Source organism: Glandiceps talaboti, chromosome 5 (genome assembly GCF_964340395.1).
Source record: "Glandiceps talaboti chromosome 5, keGlaTala1.1, whole genome shotgun sequence".
Classification (NCBI taxonomy): domain Eukaryota; kingdom Metazoa; phylum Hemichordata; class Enteropneusta; family Spengelidae; genus Glandiceps; species Glandiceps talaboti.
In genome coordinates, this window is record NC_135553.1 from 12,964,117 (window position 1) to 12,975,000 (window position 10,884).

The window sequence follows — 10,884 nt, forward strand, 5'->3', positions numbered from 1 at the left end:
GAGGGAAGGGCGAGAGTGGGAGAGATAGACACATAGACACAGAGAAAGAGGATATTCCACGAACGGGTATATACATCTCTATAAAGAGATATTGTAATGGAGAAATGGATGGGTGGGTGAATGAATGAATGGATGCGTATGTATGTATGTATGTATGTATGTATGTATGTATGTATGTATGTATGTATGTATGTATGTATGTATGTACGTACTTTTTCAATTAAGGTTTATTTGCATAAACTAGGCCACTGGCCTTTCGTTACATTTCACAGCCTCATAAGCATCATAGGTTCACAGGTTACTTTACCCAAAAAAAGAGAAGAAATTTCATAAATAAGATCACTGTACACATCGATAGCAATACAAAACAAAAAATTATATTTCTCTATTATTTTGTCTTTTCTTAAAGCTTTTGAAAATAAATTTAGCCAGTCCAATGGTTTCATATCTGTCTTTTGTCTGCATAAGTTTAATAAACGTGTAATAGGTTCTGTTTTCTAAATGGTGGGGCAAAATATACTTGGTTCGTAATTCCTCAGAGAAGGGGCATGTCAAAATAAAATGGAATTCATCATCTACCTCACTTTTAGTGCAAAATTTACAAATTCTGTCATTTCTTTCTATATTAAGCTGTCTTCCTTTTACACATACCAGTTGGCTAGCCAACTGGTATGTACGTATGTATGTATGTATGTATGTATGTATGTATGTATGTATGTATGTATGTATGTATGTATGTATGTATGTATGGATGGATGGATGGATGGGTGGGTGTGTGTGTGTGTGTGTGTGTGTGTGCGTGCGTGCGTGCGTGCGTGCGTGCGTGCGTGCGTGCGTGCGTGCATGCATGCATGCATGCATGCATGCATGTATGTATGTATGTATGTATGTATGTATGTGTGTGTGTATCTATCTATCTATGAATGTATCTATGTATGTATGTATGTATTTATGTATCTAGATGCGGATGTGTGTGCGAGAAGAGATGTATGCTAATGAGCCAGAGATGTGGAGGCAGTGGGAGATGATGTGTATGTTTACCTGCCATGTAGCACCAGATATTTTGAAAACAATTATTACACAAATATTTTCATAGTATTTGAAATTGATATCATACAGGTAATATTTTCATTAGCTAATTGGCTTTTTGTTAGTCTGGTAAAGTCATCACTCAATGCATTAATTAAAGTCAACAAGTGCGGCACCGTTTGGATATTTCCCTATTGTTGACTACCAAACATGATTTACAATGTACGCTCTGCTCTATATACTCATTCGTTTCATTGCCACAGTCTGTAAGCCCTCATTTTGAGGTTTTTGTACAAGTACATGCGTATATTATGTATATATTTGCCTTTACGGATGCTCTCTATACGCATCTTGTGATATATTCCTATATCTTGTAGTTTCACATTATCACTTAGCTAATGGGGTACTCAAATAGGCATAATGTACATCGTTATATGTCCACAAACTAAATTATCCTACCATATTTACAATCTTCTGTTTATGGCAACGTGTGTATGTATGTATGTATGTATGTATGTATGTATGTATGTATGTATGTATGTATGTATGTATGTGTATATGTATATAAATATATATATATATATATATATATATATATATATATATATACATATATACATGTATATGTATATATGAACACCATAATAATATACTATCATGATTATAGAAATCGGACAAATGAAATTTCCTAATTTATAATTTAATTATAAATATTTAGCATGTTTTATCATGTGATATAGGACATTAGCCTAGGACGTGTGTTAACTGTCATTTGCCGACCTTGGTGACATGGGCGACGAAATGAAAAGTACGGCTGTCACAGTAAGAGATTATATTATTGTCAGTTTTCAATTTTGTATGACATATGTTCAAATGTTGTGATAATGTGTTGGTACTTCGCTACAATTAAAAAAATATGGCGTGTGACGCGTTTGTAAGCTGAGAATATAAATCATTGCTTAGTGTCATAATTTTTAAGATCATCAAAAACACACACCATGACGTTGAATAGACGTTAAATTGTGGTCGTAAAATGGCAAGGTAAAGTCATTAAAATGAATATAATTGTAAATCATAAGTTTGAAATATGTAGGTCGGAATTATCATCCAGGATGCATTTATATGGTCACAAGTCCTTGGACAGACACGTAATTATGCTGATTCAATTCGTGCATGGCATACAAACAAACATCCTGACACGCACATCCATCGATCCATCCATCCATCCATCCATCCATCCAACCTTACATACATACATACACATACATACATACATACATACATACATACATACATACATACATACATACATACATACACACACATACATACATACATACATACATACATACATACATACATACATACATACATACATACATGTATACATATATACATACATACATACATACATACATGTGACATACATACATACATACATACATACATACATACATACATACATACACACACATACATACATACATGCATACATACATACATACATACATACATACATACATACATACATACATACACACACACACACATACATACATACATACATACATACATACATACATACATACATGTATACATATATACATACATACATACATACATACATACATGTGACATACATACATACATACATACATACATACATACATACATACACACACACACATACATACATACATACACACATACATACATACATACATACATACATACATACATACATACACACACACACATACATACATACATACATACATACATACATACATACATACATGTATACATATATACATACATACATACATACATACATACATGTGACATACATACATACATACATACATACATACATACATACATACATACATACACACACACACATACATACATACATACATACATACATACATACATACATACATACATACATATATACATATATACATACATACATACATACATTCATTTCCTCTACGTTCTCCTAAAGTTATATCCATCAATACGTAAATCGCTATACCAAAGTATTAAATCGTTGTAAGGTAAATTCGTCTGGTGTGTCACGCGCTATTTTTTTCTTTATATTTTATGAAATATAGCATTATGTATGTCATCGTTATTGATCTGGTCGTTATTGATACTTGTATTTCTATTTTGTGGTTATGAAAACACGTCCCTGCTAATGATTCACCAACCGTTTGTTGCGTTGCACAGATGCTCATGGTATTCAATAAAGCTTTCGAAAATATATACACACAATTGAATTCATGTTGAAGGGGTTATACAGCTAATGTTTTTTTTTTAACTGATGACTGACAGAATTATATGTCAGTAAACATTTGTTGGGAAAATGACCCCAATTTAAGATAAATATTAAATTTGAGGAAAAAATAACATGAATGAAATAAAGTAAAATAAAATAGATTAACTTAGATTAGATTGGATAATATTAAAGAAATAAAATAAATTATTTAATTAAAATAAATTTAATTTAATTTAATTTAACTGAATTGAATTGAAGTAATCTAGTTAAGATAATTTAACTTCATAAATACATAATATGAAACTGCTAAATATATTACTAACCGGCCCAATTCTTTTTGCTGGTATCCCATTTCTCTGTATTCATAACAGCATCGACGTAAAACAACGTGTGCCGGATGAGAATGTTTCCCTCTATTATTTTTTTCTTTAATACCGCAATAATTACATAAACTAGCTCACTCGCTCGCTCGCTCGCTCGCTCACTCACTCACTCACTCACTCACTCACTCACTCACTCACGCACGCACTCACTCACTCACTCACTCACTCACTCCCTCACTCACGCACGCACTCACTCACTCACTCACTCACTCACTCACTCACTCACTCACTCCCTCCCTCCCTCCCTCACTCACTCACTCACTCCCTCCCCCCTCCCTCCCTCACTCCCTCCCTCACTCACTCACTCACTCACTCCCTCACTCCCTCCCCCCTCCCTCACTCCCTCCCTCCCTCCCTCACTCACTCACTCACTCACTCACTCACTCACTCACTCACTCACTCACTCACTCACTCACTCACTCACTCACTCACTCACTCACTCACTCACTCACTCACTCACTCACTCACCCACCCACCCACCCACTTTTAAACCGGATCAATGATGTGACATAATTTTGAATGCACAAAATATTGTCGTTGATACCATAATTACAGAGAACTGCACAATGCTTAAAACCTACCGATGACCACATGGAAATGTTACGATCATTTGAATATACGTACCGACATAACTACAGCTATGATACCATTTTAGGTCTATGTAATTATTTATTGACTAGGTAACGAGAGATTACAGTCTCACATTTGCCTATGTCACTTTTAACCTGGTTGCCATTCCTTGCATATGGTAACGCTACTTTTTATTGACCTCGCTTGCATGGACGAATCGAATATAACACTTCGTTGGACAATGGAATAAGTTGTTGATCACTGCAGCGCCCTCACGAATCTTATCGAAATATTCCTCCTCATTGAGGACAAAGTTCACATTTTCAATATATTTCCTCATCACATAAAGATTGAATTGCAAGAGATCAATTGGTATTTATGTCAACATTTCTTCGCTCTCTGAAATTATTTCAAAGCCCATTATCAATTACACACGGAATAGCAGATAATTGATTTTCATCATTCTGTTCTCATGAATAACATTATCGTTTGACCTTTAAGAGAATTTGACGACAGCTGATTGTCGATTGAATAAAAACTAATTTTAAAGGAATTCACATTTTCAAAAATACAAAAGGTGCCATTTTTTTACAGTGATATATATCGTCACTCTAGACATTGTGGGATTGTTAATAAGGCTGATGTCTCCAATTTGTCATATATATATATATATATATATATATATATATATATATATATATATATATATATATATATATATATATATATATGTGTGTGTGTGTATATATGTATATATATATATATATATATATGTATATATATATATATATATATATATATATATATATATATATATATATATATATATATATATATATATTCCACATTAATGTGTTTGGATGACAAATGTTGTATCATAGAATTACACTAATTTTACATTTTCTTGTGATGCAACACTTAACTATGTCACCAATAGTCTTTTTCTAGTACCATGTTATTTATTTTATATATACACAGTTTTAACACATATATTTAAATTTGTACCAGGCATTGTATTTTAATGAAAAGTCTCGTGTCAGGCCCCAATACGTATATCTGCCGCCTCCCCCCAAAAAGAAATTGCTGACCATATCTTTGGGAAGTAATATCAATGATAATAAACGGGCCATTCAAGCATAACAGAGATGCCTCAATGGGAGTGTTTGATTGACACATATATATCTTGGGAATGATTCTATCCTTAGCTTAATTTGAACACCTCGGGTTATCCTCGACTCTTGCGGCACACCGTGACCCCTTTCAACCACCTTCAAACCTACTTCAAAGTGTTAAATAATTAATTAATTAATTGATTAATTACTAATTATTAATTACGATTCTAACACTGCTATGCAGGACAAAACTGGACACGCTCCGTTGTATTGCTTGTAGCCAATGCTTCTGACGTACATGTATAACTTGAAGTCGCTCCAGGTCAAGATCATAAACATACAGAAACTTTCGGACATTTTTGGTGCTTAATTGAACCTTGCATTATCATCCAGAAAAAGTCAGTTTGAATACAAACTTCAGACATTATTTTGACCATTTTCGAAAATGATACGAATTTTCTCACGTGGAGGGTCAATTTCCATATAATTATAATATCATCAGAACGAAGGTATATATTTAATGAAAAAGGTATGTATGTGTGTGTGTGTGTGTGGGTGTGGGTGTGTATGTGTGTGTGTGTGTGTGTGTGTGTGTGTGTGTGTGTGTGTGTGTTAATTAAAAAATGCTGTAAATAATGATAAGTGATTGATGACAACAATTCTAGACAGTGGTCTTTCAGAGTCCAAATCAAGCCGGAAAATGAATAATGGACACACTGTAATAATGTGAAATTTATGAAGTAGATGCTAACGCAGATACTCTTTAGAGCGAATCACGCCTTCCTTTCCTAATTTCTTTGTTTGTAAAAGTGAGCTACTCTGTTTTTTATCCAACACAGTGTAAGATACAGCAAAACATGTGCCCCTGGGATTGTGATTATTGATATATGTGACAAATCATCACGTTTAAAATGTATCGGGAAGAACCTTGTAAATCCCATATAATTGTCTTTCGAAACTTACTTGAAAGTTGCTGACCATAGAAGAAGTCAGCCAGAAAAATCACGTTATACATAACTTCATTTTCTTTGGAATGTTCTGTGCTAAATGCTGGGTCCATATCATGATGCAGCCACTCCCACCCCGCACCAACTTTGTACGTTTTTTTTTTTTTTTTTTTGGGGGGGGGGGGGGGAATAAGGTAGTTATTCAAAGTCGTCACTCGTCTAAGTTTCTCATTGCCGCGTGGGTTAAGGGATAAAGAATACACACGTACTCATCCACACTGAGTATACCACTCGATTCTTCAGATCACATAAGCTCTTGGGTACCCAGAGAAGAATTCAAAAGTGTGGGATTGTCACCTGGTTTATGACATGTTCTTGTAATCTGTAGACCCCATTATCCTGTAAGAAACGAAGCAATCCGGATCCTCCTACACACACACACACACACACACACACTGAATACGGATACACATAATTTCGAATCATCCTGTAAATATTAGTAAACAGAATTCAACTATAATACAGGACAAACAAAAACACAAAGTATGCTGAGTTTTCCTTTGATATTCTAAACATGCGTTCGGATATTATATCTAAACACTTGTGCACTGTACAGTCAAAATGCCCTTTCTAAAAGATTAGAACCTGACATGTTTCAGTTTAACTGACTAGCCATGAGTTCAAATACAGGTCAATACGACTTTCAACCCAGCTTATGACTTTTAAAGAAGCGATGTCAATTATCCTCGGGCTTCATGGTAATTCTCTTCCTGTCAAATGGTTACCTGAAACAATGAAGCGTAAATTTCAATGTTTCACTGATGATGATGCTTCTAGGTCTAATTCTAAACCGGAGATTCTTTAAATTCATTTCGTGTCCAAATAAGAGCTACTAACTCCGATCGTAGGTATGTTAGAACGACCATATTCAATTATGTGTCTCACCTATTCAGATTTGCAGCAATGGAACGATTGGGTGGCTACAAATTTACGTAAAATAGAAACAAACACTAATTGCGTACATGTTGATAATGTTTTAAATTCACAATTGTAAATTTAAAAACTCTAGATTAAACATTAAACATTACCTGAGCTAGACACTCACATATGAAAAAAAAATAATTTTAAAAAAATGTAATAAAAATCTACCTACCCCACATATTCTAAAATTGAATGTAATCGGAACCACACAATATTTTACGCCTAAGGGTAAAAGTAATGCTGACGATACTTTCAATTCAAAATACTTCAATAATCTAAATGTCTCAGAAATGACAAACTCAGGAAGTAATTGTGAATCACAGGGTCTCGAATTTCAGCAATAAACGATACTTTTCGTCCACACACACGCGCTTGTGGGCTTCTTACAATTAATGACATGATGGTTTATTTGCCAGTCATACCATAGAGGGCGTCATTTAATTTCTTTTCGCTCGATTGACTAAAGATAGGGTCGGCCTAGTCATAAAAAACACACAATTAGTTAATTCCATCCTACTCAAAACAAAATAACATCAATATTAAATTCATAATCTAATCTAAAGTCTTTCCCAATACGCCGGCAACATGTAAGAAATTGTCCACTCGTCACCTTCCTCTACTCGGATATAAGAGCTTCAGAAGGAAGTCCATGATTGAGATAATAAAAAGGTTTTTACAGTTTATTTTACAATGAATCCTCTCATGGGGGTCGTTTGGAAATGAACAGCCACAGCTGTTGACTGTTCACCCAAGATACAATCACTAAGGTTCACCCAAGATACAATCACTAACAAAATCGTGAACAGACGATCCCACAGGAGAGGAAAGAGAGAGAGAGAAAAGAACCACGAATCATGCAATATATCGCAAAGAACCGATACTTGTAAGATTCCATAGTTTATGATACAACAGACGTGTGTGTACAACACCTATATGTAATTCGCATGGATGTAAAAGCCGGTTATTTTGTGATGCGAGATAACAAATTTAAAATGTCCCTAATGACACTTCGTCGTCAAAGAACAAGGTGGCCTACTTTTTTCCTACCCGTTGTCCTGCCACCGGTTTATAAACTTTGAGCATTGAAACATGCTTCTGATTTGTCGGGAGAAATCAAAGAAATCCGGCGAGACGTTAGGATCGTGTTTGTACTTTTGAAAAGAGCTCTTGAACCGAACACACATGAAAAAAAGTATTGTAAACAAACTTATTTCAAGTTAATACACGAGTGCAGAGTGATGTATAATCTGTTGTTGCTTCTTTGCTGCATACTCTGTACATACACATTCACTCGTTGACGTCACATCCTGTATGGACTAGATTCCATTATATTATGTATGGTATACTGTGAGTTCGCCAATAGTGTACAATCATGATACATGTACATGTATGGTGCATGTTGTGTCTATCAAAATCATAACGAGGACGCGTTGTCTTTCGGCATGTAGTCCTTGTTTATAAACCCCCTTCTCCAAGCAAGAGGTTGACTCATGCAACAATCTATTCCGAATTTTGTTCCTTCACTACTTCCTTTCTTCAGCTGTAAGTTGACAGAGTCTTTTTTTTCCTTTTCTTTGTTTTAAGTGTATGTTTAAACCATAGAAATAGAAAAATAAACTTAAAATAAAAAAAACAATACTTTAACCTGCACTGGCTGTAACTTGTATATTCTTTATGTTGATCATACAACTAACAAAATATCTATTGCAAATAGTTGTGAAATACCCCAAAATTGATAGTGTAACAGTACCTATTAATTACAGGTCGATTGTTTCATAAGTAGTACAGTAATAGGTTTAAATCATGACTGCATCAGTGCGCTGATTTTTGGGTGCGGACCCCAAAATCAATTTGATTGGATTTATTGTACATAATGTGTATACAGCTACACAAATATGTTTATCCGCCACTGTTGACGCAATAACGTCCAGACTAGGGTCTGTGCTATTATGATTAAGTATAATTATGGAAAATGGAATGACATGTACACAAACATATACATCATGGCCATGATACAAATTCAAACATACAATGTACTTACATACACATACACATACACATACACATACAAACACACTCACAAACCTGCTTAATACTACATCAGGTTCTCCTCGCATGCCAAAATCGTGACCAAATTTCGCGAAAGTGTTAACATCTTCTGAATCAGCAAAGCTGTACATGATGAATGAAGTCTAAACTTAAACGTTGACTTTTAATATATATAGCTTTACTATTTCACAGAAACAAAGTAATTTAATTTGAAGCAGTTATTGGGAGCAGGCCCGTTGCCCCCGACCTTTTGTCCTCCATCCCCCCTTCCCGGCCGTTTGCAACCTGGTCCGCCCCCCCTAATCGTTTGTCTACAACTAGAAAGACATTGTTTTTTATTTCATGACAAGGAGTTCACTGTACCTCAGTCTGTACATGTTCCATTCCAATCTGAAAAGTGAAGGCAAGTTGATGTCATTTAAATGCTTATATTAAATAACAAAATTCTAATTTCCTGTGCAAATTGTTATACAAATCGCTTGACAAATTAAATGATGTTTAACTTTAAATATAAAGCAAGGAAACGCTGGATAATTCTATCTACTAATGTATCCCTTTCCTTTGCAAAATCAGTGCGGAAACGTTACAAAATTTCGAATAAAAATTATATCAAGGAAAAAATAGCTGCTATATAAGGTCATTTGGATCATTCCTGCATTTACATGTGAGATTAATAGTTTTGTCTACTATTATAACCACATGACTCGGTTTCTGATCAACTTTATACGGTTTGATTTTATAATAATTAAAGAAAAGATCACATGAAAAAAACGACACTAGAAATATCAAACCACCAACATTAAATAACTCTGCCTGATCATGATCCCTTTCTCAACAGTTCCTTAAAACAACTATGAAGACTGATACTAATTTACATGTACGACGGTATTGGAATCACTAGACCATGTATCGGAAATCGCTCATTACACGACGTTTCATCGGATCAAGGTATTAGAATTCCCACCGCCGAATGCATTTTACTCTCCGCTTTGTGTAACCATTTAAATCTTGTATATGTTAACAGATTAGAAAAACACGTCGTGGCTAAATTTTACAATGTAATATCAAAGTGGATAACTTGAAAGAACGCTAACGAAGTCGAGTGATAAGCTTTTACCTGGAGTCTCCGTTCCTTTGTTGAAACGATGCCTGGTAACAATACAAGCATAAATCTCCAACCTTCTAGAGAAATCGTTTTGTTAGAAAATCTAATTTAAAGTTGATGTCAGGTCATTCATGTGAAGAACATGTTACATGAAATCACCCATCAGAGTGAAATACGCTGGAAAGTCTAACGAGACTAATGGAGCGCATTTAAGATTTATTTTTATGACAAAATGACTCATGTTATAAAAATAGGACAAAACATTTCCTATTGGAAATTATCAATCGTAGCATACAACCAAACCAAACTTGATTTACTGTCTGTTTTCCCAATCCTTATCTTGCCGTTGGGGTATGTATGTATGTATGTATGTATGTATGTATGTATGTATGTATGTATGTATGTATGTATGCATGCATGTATGCAT